Source organism: Cryptomeria japonica, unplaced genomic scaffold (genome assembly GCF_030272615.1).
Source record: "Cryptomeria japonica unplaced genomic scaffold, Sugi_1.0 HiC_scaffold_269, whole genome shotgun sequence".
NCBI lineage: Eukaryota > Viridiplantae > Streptophyta > Pinopsida > Cupressales > Cupressaceae > Cryptomeria > Cryptomeria japonica.
In genome coordinates this window covers 107,501-122,500 of record NW_026729091.1, presented here as the reverse complement: position 1 = coordinate 122,500, position 15,000 = coordinate 107,501, and the positions used below count along the sequence as shown (strand labels likewise).

Here is a 15,000-nt window from a genome sequence, read left to right as displayed (position 1 = left end):
TTGGGACTACCAGTGCCAACCCCTTATCCCGCGATGCGTCCGATACACAGATAGTTCCAAGGCGGCCGAGGAGCCTCACCGCATATCAATCGGGGTGCGAGGCGAGGGATGGGGCGGGAAGGCCCCAACGGCTAGACGGAAGAGGCTTCAGGGCCACCTCGGAATGGTCCAAGCATCGGACGCGCTTGGGGCGACTGCCAGTGCCAACCCCTTATCCCGCGATGCGTCCGATACACAGATGGTTCCAAGGCGGCCGAGGAGCCTCACCGCATAGCAATCGGGGGTGCGAGGCGAGGGATGGGGCGGGAAGGCCCCAACGGCTAGACGGAAGAGGCTTCAGGGCCGCCTAGGAATGGTCCAAGCATCGGACACGCTTGGGGCGACTACCAGTGACAGCCCCCTATCCCGCGATGCGTCCGATACGAAGATGGTTCCAAGGCGGCCGAGGAGCCTCACCGCATAGCAATCGGGGTGCGAGGTGGGGGATGCGGCGAGATGGCCCCAACGGCTAGACGGAAGAGGCCACAGGGCCGCGTCGGAATAGTCCAAGCATCGGACGCGCTTGGGGCGACTACCAGTGACAACCCCTTATCCCGCGATGCGTCCGATACGAAGATAGTTCCAAGGCGGCCGAGGAGCCTCACCGCATAGCAATCGGGGTGCGAGGTGGGGGATGCGGCGAGATGGCCCCAACGGCTAGACGGAAGAGGCTGCAGGGCCGCCTCGGAATAGTCCAAGCATCGGACGCGCTTGGGGCCACTACCAGTGACAACCCCTTATCCCGCAATGCGTCCGATACGAAGATAGTTCCAAGGCGGCCGAAGAGCCTCACCGCATAGCAATCGGGGTGCGAGGTGGGGGATGCGGCGAGATGGCCCCAACGGCTAGACGGAAGAGGCCACAGGGCCGCCTCGGAATAGTCCAAGCATCGGACGCGCTTGGGGCGACTACCAGTGACAACCCCTTATCCCGCGATGCGTCCGATACGAAGATAGTTCCCAGGCGGCCGAGGAGCCTCACCGCATAGCAATCGGGGTGCGAGGCGAGGGATGCGGCGAGATGGCCCCAAAGGCTAGACGGAAGAGGCTGCAGGGCTGCCTCGGAATAGTCCAAGCATCGGACGCGCTTGGGGCGACTACCACTGCCAACCCCTTATCCCGCGATGCGTCCGATACACAGATATTTCCGAGGCGGCCGAGGAGGTGGGGGATGCAGCGAGATGGCCCCAACGGCTAGACGGAAGAGGCTGCAGGGCCGCCTCGGAATAGTCCAAGCATCGGACGCGCTTGGGGCGACTACCAGTGACAACCCCTTATCCCGCGATGCGTCCGATACACAGATAGTTCCGAGGCGGCCAAGGAGCCTCACCGCATAGCAATCGTGGTGCGAGGTGGGGGATGCGGCGAGATGGCCCCAACGGCTAGACGGAAGAGGCTGCAGGGCCGCCTCGGAATGGTCCAAGCATCGGATGCGCTTGGGGCGACTACCACTGCCAACCCCTTATCCCGCGATGCGTCCGATACACAGATAGTTCCAAGGCGGCCGAGGAGCCTCACAGCATAGCAATCAGGGTGCGAGGCGAGGGATGCGGCGAGAAAGCCCCAACGGCTAGAGGGAAGAGGCTTCAGGTCCGCCTCGGAATGGTCCAAGCATCGGACGCGCTTGGGGCGACTACCAGTGACAACCCCTTATCCCGCGACGCGTCCGATACACAGATAGTTCCAAGGCGGCCGAGGAGCCTCACCGCATAGCAATCGGGGTGCGAGGCGAGGGATGCGGCGAGAAGGACCCAACGGCTACACGGAAGAGGCTTCGGGGCCGCCTCGGAATGGTCCAAGCATCGGACGCGCTTGGGGCGACTACCAGTGACAACCCCTTATCCCGCGACGCGTCCGATACACAGATAGTTCCAAGGCGGCCGAGGAGCCTCACCGCATAGCAATCGGGGTGCGAGGCGAGGGATGCGGCGAGAAGGACCCAACGGCTACACGGAAGAGGCTTCGGGGCCGCCTCGGAATGGTCCAAGCATCGGACGCGCTTGGGGCGACTACCAGTGACAACCCCTTATCCCGCGACGCGTCCGATACACAGATAGTTCCAAGGCGGCCGAGGAGCCTCACCGCATAGCAATCGGGGTGCGAGGCGAGGGATGCGGCGAGAAGGACCCAACGGCTAGACGGAAGAGGCTTCGGGTCCGCCTCGGAATGGTCCAAGCATCGGACGCGCTTGGGGCGACTACCAGTGACAACCCCTTATCCCGCGACGCGTCCGATACACAGATAGTTCCAAGGCAGCCGAGGAGCCTCACCGCATAGCAATCGGGGTGCGAGGCGAGGGATGCGGCGAGAAGGACCCAACGGCTAGACGGAAGAGGCTTCGGGTCCGCCTCGGAATGGTCCAAGCATCGGACGCGCTTGGGGCGACTACCAGTGACAACCCCTTATCCCGCGACGCGTCCGATACACAGATAGTTCCAAGGCGGCCGAGGAGCCTCACCGCATAGCAATCGGGGTGCGAGGCGAGGGATGCGGCGAGAAGGACCCAACGGCTAGACGGAAGAGGCTTCGGGTCCGCCTCGGAATGGTCCAAGCATCGGACGCGCTTGGGGCGACTACCAGTGACAACCCCTTATCCCGCGACGCGTCCGATACACAGATAGTTCCGAGGCGGCCGAGGAGCCTCACCGCATAGCAATCGGGGTGCGAGGCGAAGGATGCGGTGAGAAGGACCCAACGGCTAGACGGAAGAGGCTTCGGGTCCGCCTCGGAATGGTCTAAGCATCGGACGCGCTTGGGGCGACTACCAGTGACAACCCCTTATCCCGCGACGCGTCCGATACACAGATAGTTCCAAGGCGGCCGAGGAGCCTCACCGCATAGCAATCGGGGTGCGAGGCGAGGGATGCGGCGAGAAGGACCCAACGGCTAGACGGAAGAGGCTTCAGGGCCGCCTCGGAATGGTCCAAGCATCGAACGCGCTTGGGGCGACTACCAGTGACAACCCCTTATCCCGCGACGCGTCCGATACACAGATAGTTCCGAGGCGGCCGAGGAGCCTCACCGCATAGCAATCGGGGTGCGAGGCGAGGGATGCGGCGAGAAGGACCCAACGGCTAGACGGAAGAGGCTTCAGGGCCGCCTCGGAATGGTCCAAGCATCGGACGCGCTTGGGGCGACTACCAGTGACAACCCCTTATCCCGCGACGCGTCCGATACACAGATAGTTCCGAGGCGGCCGAGGAGCCTCACCGCATAGCAATCGGGGTGCGAGGCGAGGGATGCGGCGAGAAGGACCCAACGGCTAGACGGAAGAGGCTTCAGGGCCGCCTCGGAATGGTCCAAGCATCGGACGCGCTTGGGGCGACTACCAATGACAACCCCTTATCCCGCGACGCGTCCGATACACAGATAGTTCCGAGGCGGCCGAGGAGCCTCACCGCATAGCAATCGGGGTGCGAGGCGAGGGATGCGGCGAGAAGGACCCAACGGCTAGACGGAAGAGGCTTCAGGGCCGCCTCGGAATGGTCCAAGCATCGGACGCGCTTGGGGCGACTACCAGTGACAACCCCTTATCCCGCGACGCGTCCGATACACAGATAGTTCCGAGGCGGCCGAGGAGCCTCACCGCATAGCAATCGGGGTGCGAGGCGAGGGATGCGGCGAGAAGGACCCAACGGCTAGACGGAAGAGGCTTCAGGGCCGCCTCGGAATGGTCCAAGCATCGGACGCGCTTGGGGCGACTACCGTTGCCAACCCCTTATCCCGCGATGCGTCTGATACACAGATAGTTCCGAGGCGGCCGAGGAGCCTCACCGCATAGCAATCGGGTTGCGAGGCAGATTATTGGGAAGGGAACCCCCTGGGATGCGGCTCAAGCAGTGCCCAAAGGGACTGGAATGCGGAATCACATCGAGAGACCCAAATGCTATACGAGGGCTCAAATCGAATTATCGATTTGGCCACGACATGGACGCATCGGAACGACTACCTTTGCCGAACCACTCGCAATTGCATCCATACCGAAACCAATAGACATTTCCGTTAGAGCCCTCGCATAGCATTCGGGAATCTCGCATGCCCCTCTAAATCGACCAATGCTGGCGCTCAATGAAAATCCGAGCGCTACCACCGTTCGAGCGCCAGCATTGGTCGAGTTAGAGGGGCACGGGGGAGAATGCTCCAGTCAACACCTCCCCTATATAAGTTATTTGTCCGATTCTCGCACAACCGTAGTCTGCCTCGTCGAATCAAACAACGGTCCCAGATTCCGACTTCCGTTCCGTAGAGACCCAAAAGCTAGATGGAGGCTCGCAAGAAAGAGAGTCGGCGCATAGCAATCGGGTTTCTCGAACGTTTAGGGACCGAGCTCACTTGCGGATAGGGCAAAATCCGCCAAGCAACCCAAAAGCTAGACGGGGGCTCGAATCGAATCGCCTAGGCGGCCACAACAACGACGTGTTGGATCGACTACCAGTGCCAAACCATTCAGCAAGACTAGTCTGTGTCGAGGCCGGATAGAGATTCTCAGAGAGCGCCCGCATAGCATTTAGGAGACCTGCCGCGTCCCTCACACTCGACAAATGGTGGTGCACGTTTATAAATCCGAGCGATCCCAACCCTTTCAAGCACCAACATCGGTCGAGATAGAGGGGCACGGAGGGGGCTGCGTGAGACAACACAGTCCCCTATATAAGTTATTTGTCCGATTCTCACACATCCGAAGAATGGTCATCAAATCGGACAACAGCCCAAACTTCCGACTTCCGTCCCAGAAAGCCCAAGAGCTATCTAAAACGTTCATGGCCGGAACTCGATCGCGGCTATACCAGTCCGCCAAGCAACCCAAAAGCTAGACTGGAGCTCTAGTCGAATCACCTCTGTGGCCATTGCAAGGACGTGTTGGAGCGACTACCATTGCCGAACCATTCCGCAGGTCGAGTCCATACCAAGGCCGCATAGAGATTCACGATGAGCTCCTGCATAGCAATCAGGAGACTTGCCGTGTCCATCACAATCGATAAATCCTGGTGCAAGATTTTTGCATCCGAGCGCTCCAACCAGTCGAGCACCAGCATCAATCGACATAAACGGGCACGGGGGGAGGATGCTCGAGAACACTACCTCCCCTATATAAGTTATTTGTCCGATTCTCAAGCAGCCGAAGTCTGGTCATCGAATCGGGTCAAAGACCACAACTTCCGACTTTACCCACAATGCAAGTCATCGAATCGAACATCGGCCCCCGAGTCGGACTCCATGCGTATGTCAGGTCATCGGACCCAAATTCCGCCTTCCTGCGCATGGCGGGCCATCAATATCAACTCGGTCATCGGACCCAAACTCCGCCTTTTTGCGTATGGCACGCCTTCAAATCGGTCATCGGACCCAAATTCCGCCTTCCTGTGCATGGCGGGCCATCAACATCAACTCGGTCATCGGACCCAAATTCCGCCTTTCTGCGCATGGCACGCCATCAACTCGGTCATCGGACCCAAATTCCGCCTTCCTGCGCATGGCAGGTCATCGGACACAAATTCAGACCTCGCCAATATGCCTACGTATCGAATCGGTCATCGGACCCAACTTCCGACTTCATCCATACTGTAGGGTCTTTGAGGTTGGCGCGGTGCGCTCAACCCAGGGAGTCGACCCATCGAAGCATACACCTCCCCTATATAAGCTATTTGTCCGATTCCCACACCTGTGTAGTTTGCACCTCTGACCAGGACATCGACCCCAACTTCCGAACTCGACTGCAACGACGGCACCAGCGCCTTGGTGCGCACCTTGCGACGCACAGTCCCAACATTCGCCTTCCTGCACATGGCAGGTCATCGGACCCAAATTCCGACCTCGCGAGTATGCCTACATATCGAATCGGTCATCGGACCCAACTTCCGACTTCATCCATACCGTAGGGTCTTTGAGGTTGGCGCGGTGCGCTCAACCCGGGGAGTCGACCCAACGAAGCATACACCTCCCCTATATAAGCTATTTGTCCGATTCCCACACCTGTGTAGTTTGCACCTCCGATCAAGACATCGACCCCAACTTCCGAACTCGCCTCCAACGACCGAACCAGCGCCTTGGTGCGCACCTTGCAACGCACAGTGCCAACATTCGCCTTCCTGCACGTGGCAGGTCATCGGACCCAAATTCCGACCTCGCGAGTATGCCTACATATCGAATCGGTCATCGGACCCAACTTCCGACTTCATCCATACCGTAGGGTCTTTGAGGTTGGCGCGGTGCGCTCAACCCGGGGAGTCGACCCAACGAAGCATACACCTCCCCTATATAAGCTATTTGTCCGATTCCCACACCTGTGTAGCTTGCACCTCCGATCAGGACATCGACCCCAACTTCCGAACTCGACTAAAAAGACCGCACCAGCGCCTTGGTGTGCACCTTGCAACGCACAGTGTCAACATTCGCCTTCCTGCACATGGCAGGTCATCGGACCCAAATTCCGACCTCATGAGCATACCTACTAATCGAATTGGTCATCGGACCCAACTTCCGACTTCATCCATACCGTAGGGTCTTTGAGGTTGGCGCGGTGCGCTCAACCTGGGGAGTCGACCCATCGAAGCATACACCTCCCCTATATAAGCTATTTGTCCGATTCCGACACCTGTGTAGTTTGCACCTCCGCTCAGGACATCGACCCCAACTTCCGAACTCGCCTGCAACGACCGAACCAGCGCCTTGGTGCGCACCAAAAGTGCGCACTTTTGGAGGGCACTTTTGTGCGCTCCAAAGGTGCGCACTTTTGGAGGGCACTTTTCTGCGCTCCAAAGGTGCGCACTTTTGGAGGGCACTTTTTGGAGGGCACTTTTCTGCGCTCCAAAGGTGCGCACTTTTGGAGGGCACTTTTTGGAGGGCACTTTTCTGCGCTCCAAAGGTGCGCACTTTTGGAGGGCACTTTTTGGAGGGCACTTTTCTGCGCTCCAAAGGTGCGCACTTTTGGAGGGCACTTTTTGGAGGGCACTTTTCTGCGCTCCAAAGGTGCGCACTTTTGGAGGGCACTTTTTGGAGGGCACTTTTCTGCGCTCCAAAGGTGCGCACTTTTGGAGGGCACTTTTCTGCGCTCCAAAGGTGCGCACTTTTGGAGGGCACTTTTTGGAGGGCACTTTTCTGCGCTCCAAAGGTGCGCACTTTTGGAGGGCACTTTTCTGCGCTCCAAAGGTGCGCACTTTTGGAGGGCACTTTTCTGCGCTCCAAAGGTGCGCACTTTTGGAGGGCACTTTTGTGCACTCCAAAGGTGCGCACTTTTGGAGGGCACTTTTCCTGTGCTCCAAAGGTGCACACCTAGGTGAGCACCTTCGACCACACCTTGTAGCACACCAAACTCTGACTTTCGACTTCATCCGCAATGCAGGGTCTTTGAGGTTGGCGCAATGCGCACAACCAGGGGAGTCGACCCATCAAACCCAACACCTCCCCTATATAAGCTATTTGTCTGATTCTCATACATGCGTAGCCTGCAGGAGCAATTAGGACATCGACCCCAACTTTCGGCTTCTAAACGAAAACAAGGTCTTTGAGGTTGGTGTAATGCGAACAACTAGGGGAGTCAACCCATCAAACCCAACACCTCCCCTATATAAGCTATTTGTCTGATTCTCATACATGTGTAGTCTACAGGAGCAATTAGGACATCGACCCCAACTTTTGACTTCTTAACGAAAACAAGGTCTTTGAGGTTGACGTAATGCGCACAACCAGGGGAGTCGACCCATCAAACCCAACACCTCCCCTATATAAGCTATTTGTCCGATTCTCATACATGTGTAGCCTGCAGGAGCCATTAGGACATTGACCCCAACTTTTGACTTCTTAACGAAAACAAGGTCTTTGAGGTTGGCGTAATGCGCACAACCAAGGGAGTTGACCCATCAAACCCAACACCTCCCCTATATAAGCTATTTGTCTGATTCTCATACATGTGTAGCCTGCAACAACGATTAGGACATCCACCCCAACTTCTGAATTCGTCTGCGTTGACCGCACCAAAGGTGCACGCCTTGGTGCTCACCAAAATCCGACTTCCGACTTCTTCTGCTATGCGGGGTCTTTGAGGTTGGCGCAGTGCGCACAACCAGGGGAGTCAACCCACCGAATGCAACACCTCCCCTATATAAGCTATTTGTCTGATTCTCATACATGCGTAGACTGCAGCAATGATTAGGACATCCACCCCAACTTTTGACTTCTTAAACAAGACAGGGTCTTTGAAGTTGGTGCAGTGCACACAACCAGGGGAGTCGACCCATCAAACGCAACACCTCCCCTATATAAAGCTATTTGTCCGATTCTCATACGTGTAGTCTGCAGCAGCGATTAGGACATCGACCCCAACTTCCGAATTCGTTTGCATTGACCGCACCAAAGGTGCACGCCTTGGTGTGCACCCTGGAGTGCACTTTGGTGCTCACCTCGGTGCACACTTTGGTGTGCACCTCGGTGTGCACCAAAGGTGCGCACCTTGGAGCGCACCAAAGGTGTACACTTTGGAGCGCACCACATAGGGTCTTTGAGAGGTTGGCGCAGTGCGCACACCAAGGTGGGTGTTGAGGTGCGTGCCGAGGTGGGTGGGTGCTAGGGTGCGCTCCATGGTGGGTGCCAGGGTGGGTGCGTGCTAGGGTGGATTCCAAAGAGGGTCATAGGGTGGGTGCCAAGGTGGGTTGGTGATATAGTGGGTTCAAAGGTGGGTACTAGGGTGGGTTCCAAGGTGGGTCACAAGTTGGGTGCCAGGATGCGTGGGTGTTAGGTTGGGTGCCAAGGTGGGCTCCTGCGTGGGTGGGTGCTAGGGTGGGTTTCAAGGTGGACGCGAGGGCGGGTGCCAAGGTGGGTAACAAGTTGGGTGTTAGGATGGGTGAGTGCTAGAGTGGGTGCCAAGGTGGGTGGGTGCTAAGGTGGATGCCAAGGTGGTTCACAGGGTGGGTGGGTTCTAGGGTGAGTTCCAAGGTGGGTCACAGGTTCAGTGCTAGGGTGGGTGTCAAGGCGGGTGTCGAGGTGCCTGGGTGCTAGGGTGTGGATGCCAATGTGGGTCATAGGGTGGGTACTAGGGTGGGCTGCAATGTGGGTGCCAAGGTGGGTAACATGCTCGGTGGGTTCTAAATTGGGTGCCAGGGTGGGTGTGCACCCACCTTGCCCGAGGTGGGTGCCAAGGTGCCAGTGTGGGTGGGTGCTAAGGTGGATGCCAAGGTGGGTGAGAAGGTGGGTGATAGGTTGAGTGGTAGGATGGGTGGGTGCCAAGATGGGTCACAGGGTGGGTGCAAGGGTGGGTAGGTGCTAGGGTTGGTGTCAGGGTGGGTGGGTGCTAGGTTGGGTTCCAAGGTGGGTGCGAGGGTGAGTGTCAAGGTGGGTCACAGGTTAGGTGCTAGGATGGGTGAGTGCTAGGGTGCAAAGGTGCCAGGGTGGGTGCTAGGATGGGTCGATGCTAGGGTGAGTGGCAAGGTGGGTCCACAAGTGTCAAGGTGGGTGCCGAGGTGGGTGCCAAGTCGGCGACTGCTATGGTGGATGCCAAGGTGGGTCACGGGGTGGGTGCCAAGTTGCTAGGTTGGGTTCCAAGGTGGGTGCCAACGTGGGTGCTAGGGTGCGTGGGTTAAAGGGTGTGTCACAACGTGGGTGCCAGGATGGGTGCGCACCCACACTGGCCAAGACGGGTGCGGGTGCAAGGTTGGGTTCCAAGCCCGGTCACAGGCTGGGTGTTAGGATGGGTGGGTGCCAAGGTGGGCACCAGGGTGGGTGCACCCACCCTGGCCAAGGTGGGTCACGGGGTGGGTCCTAGGGTGGGTAACGGGGTGGGTACTAAGGTGCGTGCCAAGGTGGGTCATAGGGTGGGTGCCAAGGTGGGCACCAGGGTGGGTGTGCACCAACCCTAGCCAGGGTAGGTCACGGGGTGGTTGTCGGGGTGGGCGTCAAGGAGCCAAGGTGGGTGGCAAGTAGCCAAGTTGCGTGCCAAGGTGGGTGTCGGGGTGGGTGCCAAGGATCCAAGGTGGGTGCCAAGGAACCAAGGTGGGTGTCTGGGTGGGTGCCGAGGTGGGAGCCAGGGTGGGTCCCAAGGTGAGTGCAAAGGTGGGTGCCAGGGTCAAGGTGAGTGCCAATGTGGGTTCCAAGGTGCCAGGGTCAGGGTGAGTGCCAATGTGGGTTCAAAGGTGCTAAGTTGGGTGCGAGGTTGGGTGCGAGGGTGGGTGGGTGCCAAGGTGTGCTAGGTGGAAGCCCGGGTGGGTCGGCATCCCATGGGTGTCGAGTTGGGTGCCTGATGGGTGCTTCTTGTCAAGTTTTAGTCGTCGGGACTCATTTCGAGCCTTAGAGGTCGTTTCTTGTCCGGTTGCCCTGTCTTCGACCTGGGAACCCAATTTTGGTCCTCGGGTCCCATTTTTTTTTGTCTCGCATCCCACTTTTGGCCTGTGGCCTTTTCGGGGTCGATTCTCGTTTTGGGCATCAGAGCATGTTTCTTCTCCTAAAACCCAATATTTGTTTATTAAGTCTCGGAACACATTTTTGTTCTCGTGGACCCATCATGGGTCTTGGAACGCATTTGTGGTCCTTGGGTCCCATTTTGCATCCCGAAACTTGTGTTTTGGTGCTTGATCCCTATTTTGGGTGCCCACCTTGCACCAAGTGCGCACCCGGGGCAAACCGAGCGCCTTGGTGCACCGGGGCAAGATCGAGCGTGCACCCGAGGCGCCCCGAACATGCACCAAGGTGCACTCGGCCCACATGTGAGCGCAGGTCGTTGCGCCCGAGGTGGTGTGTGGGCACCGCGTTGCAGACGGGACACTGCACGCACACGACGCCCCCTCCAGGTGCACGCACGTAGGCCGGGCCGGGTGCACACCCGACGCCCTAGCAAGGTGCGCGCACCCGGGCAGGGCTCACACTTGGCGAACGGGGCGCACTTCGCGAGGGAGGGTGTGCACCTCGACGGGGGTGGGTGGCCGGGGTGGATTCGCACGTGGGTCGCGGTTTGCTAAGTACACACTGCGACAAGCTCATAACGGGTGCGATCATACCAGCGTTAGTGCACCGGATCCCATCAGAACTCCGCAGTTAAGCGCGCTTGGGCCGGAGTAGTACTGGGATGGGTGACCTCCCGGGAAGTCCCGGTGTTGCACCCTTTTTTAGTTTTTCGCCGGGCGTCGCAATGCTATTTGAATAAACCTTTTGCCCGTTTGCGTTCTCGTCGGGGCCGGGCCGGGCCGGGGTGCGCTGCCCGCACTACCGCGCGCGCGGGGGCGACACCGAGCGCGCACCCGAGGCGCCCCGAGCACACAGGCCACGGTGCAACCCGGGCGTTGTGCGCGCACCCCGGTGCGCCCGAGGTGCTGCGCGCGCACCCAGGTGAAATCGGTGTGCACCTCGGCCAGTGCGCGCTCGGTCGAGTCGCGCACGTTGGCCAAGGTGCACGGTGATGTTTCTTACTCTAAGGTTCCGCACCAGACGCCCGGGACAGGTGAGCGAAGCTGGGCGGGGCCGGGTGCGCGGCCGGGGCAGGTGCACGCAGCTGGAGAGAGCTTTGGAGCACACTTCGGAGCGCACCAATGATGCGCTCCATTCAAAAGTTTCCTGAAAAGGCAAAAAAAGTTGAGATTATAGAATTTCCCACTTGAGAGATTGTAAAAAAAAAAAATTTAAAATGAAGGAAACGCGGGTGCCAAGGTGTGCGCAGCCCAGCCCACCCTGGCGAAGGTGCACGCAAGGTGCGCACCCGAGGCAAACCGGACAATTAACCCAACTTTCGACTTCGCGCGCACCTTGGAGCGCACTTCGGAGCGCTCCTTGGTGCGCACCAATCTTGGGCACCTCGGAGTGCACCATGGCGCCCACCAAGGTGCGCACCCGGGGCAAACCGAGCTCCGACTTCGTGCGCACCTTGGAGCGCACGAAAGGTGCGCACCATGGCGCCCACCAAGGTGCGCAGCCCAGCCAAGGCGTGCGCATCAAGGTGCGCACCCTGGCGAAGGTGCGCACCCGGGGCAAACCGAGCTCCGACTTCGTGCGCACCTTGGAGCGCACAAAAGGTGCGCAACCCAGCCAAGGTGTGCGCACCCCGGTCAAACCGAGCTCCGAATCGTGCGCACCAGAGGTGCACGCCATCGTGCGCACCTTGGAGCACACTTCGGAGCCCTCCTTGGTGCGCGCCGATGTTGCGCACCTCGGAGCGCACCCGGGGAAAACAATGCAATTAACCCGACTTTCGACTTCGTGGGCACCTCGGAGCGCTCTCGGGTTCGCACCTCGGAGCACACCGAGGTGCGCACCTTTGATGCGCTGCCTTCACCAATTTCCAGAAAAGGCAAGAAAACATTGAGAAGGTGTGCGCACCGAGGTGCCCACCCTGGCGAAGGTGCACGCGAGGTGCGCACCCGGGGCAAACCGGGCTCCGACTTCGTGCACGCCGCACCTTGGAGCACACTTCGGAGCGCTCCTTGGTGCGCACCAGGGCGCGCAACCCAGCCGAGGTGCCCACCCCGGCGAAGGTGCACGCGAGGTGCGCACCCGGGGCAAACCGGGCTCCGACTTCGTGCACGCCATGGTGCCCACCGCGGCGAAGGTGCACGCGAGGTGCGCACCCGGGGCAAACCGGGCTCCGACTTCGTGCACGCCGCACCTTGGAGCACACTTCGGAGCGCTCCTTGGTGCGCACCATGGTGCCCACCAGGGCGCGCAACCCCGCCGAAGGTGCACGCGAGGTGCGCACCCGGGGCAAACCGGGCTCCGACTTCGTGCACGCCGCACCTTGGAGCACACTTCGGAGCGCTCCTTGGTGCGCACCATGGTGCCCACCAGGGCGCGCAACCCCGCCGAAGGTGCACGCGAGGTGCGCACCCGGGGCAAACCGGGCTCCGACTTCGTGCACGCCATGGTGCGCACCGCGGCGAAGGTGCGCACCCGGGGCAAACCGGGCTCCGACTTCGTGCACGCCGCACCTTGGAGCACACTTCGGAGCGCTCCTTGGTGCGCACCAGGGCGCGCAACCCAGCCGAGGTGCCCACCCCGGCGAAGGTGCACGCGAGGTGCGTACCCGGGGCAAACCGGGCTCCGACTTCGTGCACGCCGCACCTTGGAGCACACTTCGGAGCGCTCCTTGGTGCGCACCATGGTGCCCACCAGGCCGCGCAACCCAGCCAAGGTGTGCGCACCAAGGTGCACGCGAGGTGCGCACCCGGGGCAAACCGGGGTCCGACTTCGTGCACGCCGCACCTTGGAGCACACATCGGGGCGCTCCCGGGTTCGCACCGGCGTTGCGCACCGTGGTGGGCACCTCGGAGCACACCAAGGTGGGCAGCGAGGTGCGCACCTTTGATGCGATGCCTTCACTAATTTCCATAAAAGGCAAAAAAAAAACGAGATTTTAAAATTTCCGTTTTGAAAGATAGTGAGAAAAAGGGAATGCTGGTGCCATCTTGAGCCCGCCCTGGTGCGCAGCCCAGCCAAGGTGTGCGCACCAAGGTGCCCACCCTGGCGAAGGTGCGCGCCCGGGCAATTAACCCAACTTCCAACTTCGCGCGCGCCAGGGTGGGAGCGCACCCAACAACCGGGCCTGGGAAGAGCCAATGCGAGAAACCCCACCAAACGCTCTGACAAAAAAAGAGGGGGCGCTCCAGTAACCCCGCTTCGGAGCGCACCCTGGGCAAACCCAGCCAAGGTGCCCACCCCGGCCAAGGTGCAGGCGAGGTGCGCACCCGGGGCAAACCGGGCTCCGACAACGTGCACGCCGCACCTTGGAGCACACTTCGTAGCGCTCCCGGGTGCGCACCTCAGAGCACACCAAGGTGGGCAGCGAGGTGCGCACCTTTGATGCGCTGCCTTCACTAATTTCCAGAAAAGGCAAAAAAAAAAGGAGATTTTAAAATTTCCGTTTTGAAAGATAGTGAAAAAAACGGAACGCGCGTGCCATCTTGAGCCCGCCCTGGTGCGCAGCCCAGGTAAGGTGCCCACCCTGGCAAAGGTGCGCACCCGGGCAATTAACCCTACTTCCGACTTCGTGCGCGCCAGGGTGGCAACCGGGCCTCGGAAGAGCCAATGCGAGAAACCCCACCAAACGCTCCGACAAAAAAAGAGGCGGCGCTCCAATAACCCCGCTTCGGAGCGCAGCCGGGGCAAACCCAGCCAAGGTGCCCACCCCGACGAAGGTGCACGCGAGGTGCGCACCCGGGGCAAACCGGGCTCCGACAACGTGCACGCAGCACCTTGGAGCACACTTCGAAGCACTCCCGGGTGCCCACCGGCGTTGCGCACCGTGGTGGGCAGCGAGGTGCGCACCTTTGATGCGCTGCCTTCACTAATTTCCAGAAAAAGGCAAAAAAAAATGAGATTTTAAAATTTCCGTTTTGAAAGATAGTGAAAAAAAAGGAACGCGGGTGCCATCTTGAGCCCGCCCTGGTGCGCAGCCCAGGCAAGGCATGCGCACCAAGGTGCCCACCCGAGGTGCACACCCGGGGCAAACCGGGCTCCGACTTCGTGCAGGCCGCACCTTGGAGCACACTTCGGAGCGCTCCTTGGTGCGCACCATGGTGCCCACCAGGGCGCGCAACCCAGCCAAGGTCTGCACACCAAGGTGCCCACCCCGGCGAAGGTGCACGCGAGGTGCGCACCCGGGGCAAACCGGGCTCCGACTTCGTGCACGCCATGGTGCCCACCGCGGCGAAGGTGCACGCGAGGTGCGCACCCGGGGCAAACCGGGCTCCGACTTCGTGCACGCCGCACCTTGGAGCACACTTCGGAGCGCTCCTTGGTGCGCACCATGGTGCCCACCAGGGCGCGCAACCCAGCCAAGGTGTGCGCACCAAGGTGCACGCGAGGTGCGCACCCGGGGCAAACCGGGGTCCGACTTCGTGCACGCCGCACCTTGGAGCACACATCGGAGCGCTCCCAGGTTCGCACCAGCGTTGCGCACCTTTGATGCGCTGCCTTCACTAATTTCCAGAAAAGGCAAAAAAAAACGAGATTTTAAAATTTCCGTTCTGAAAGATAGTGAAAAAAACGG

General features: G+C 59.9%; 1 non-coding gene across 1 annotated transcript; it reads left to right on the top strand.

Moving 5' to 3' along the window:
- Positions 1–11,009: 11,009 nt before the first annotated feature.
- LOC131869818 (5S ribosomal RNA) lies at positions 11,010–11,128 on the top strand. Its single transcript, XR_009368189.1, has one exon. It is a non-coding gene; the product is annotated as a 5S ribosomal RNA (ribosomal RNA).
- Positions 11,129–15,000: the final 3,872 nt, after the last annotated feature.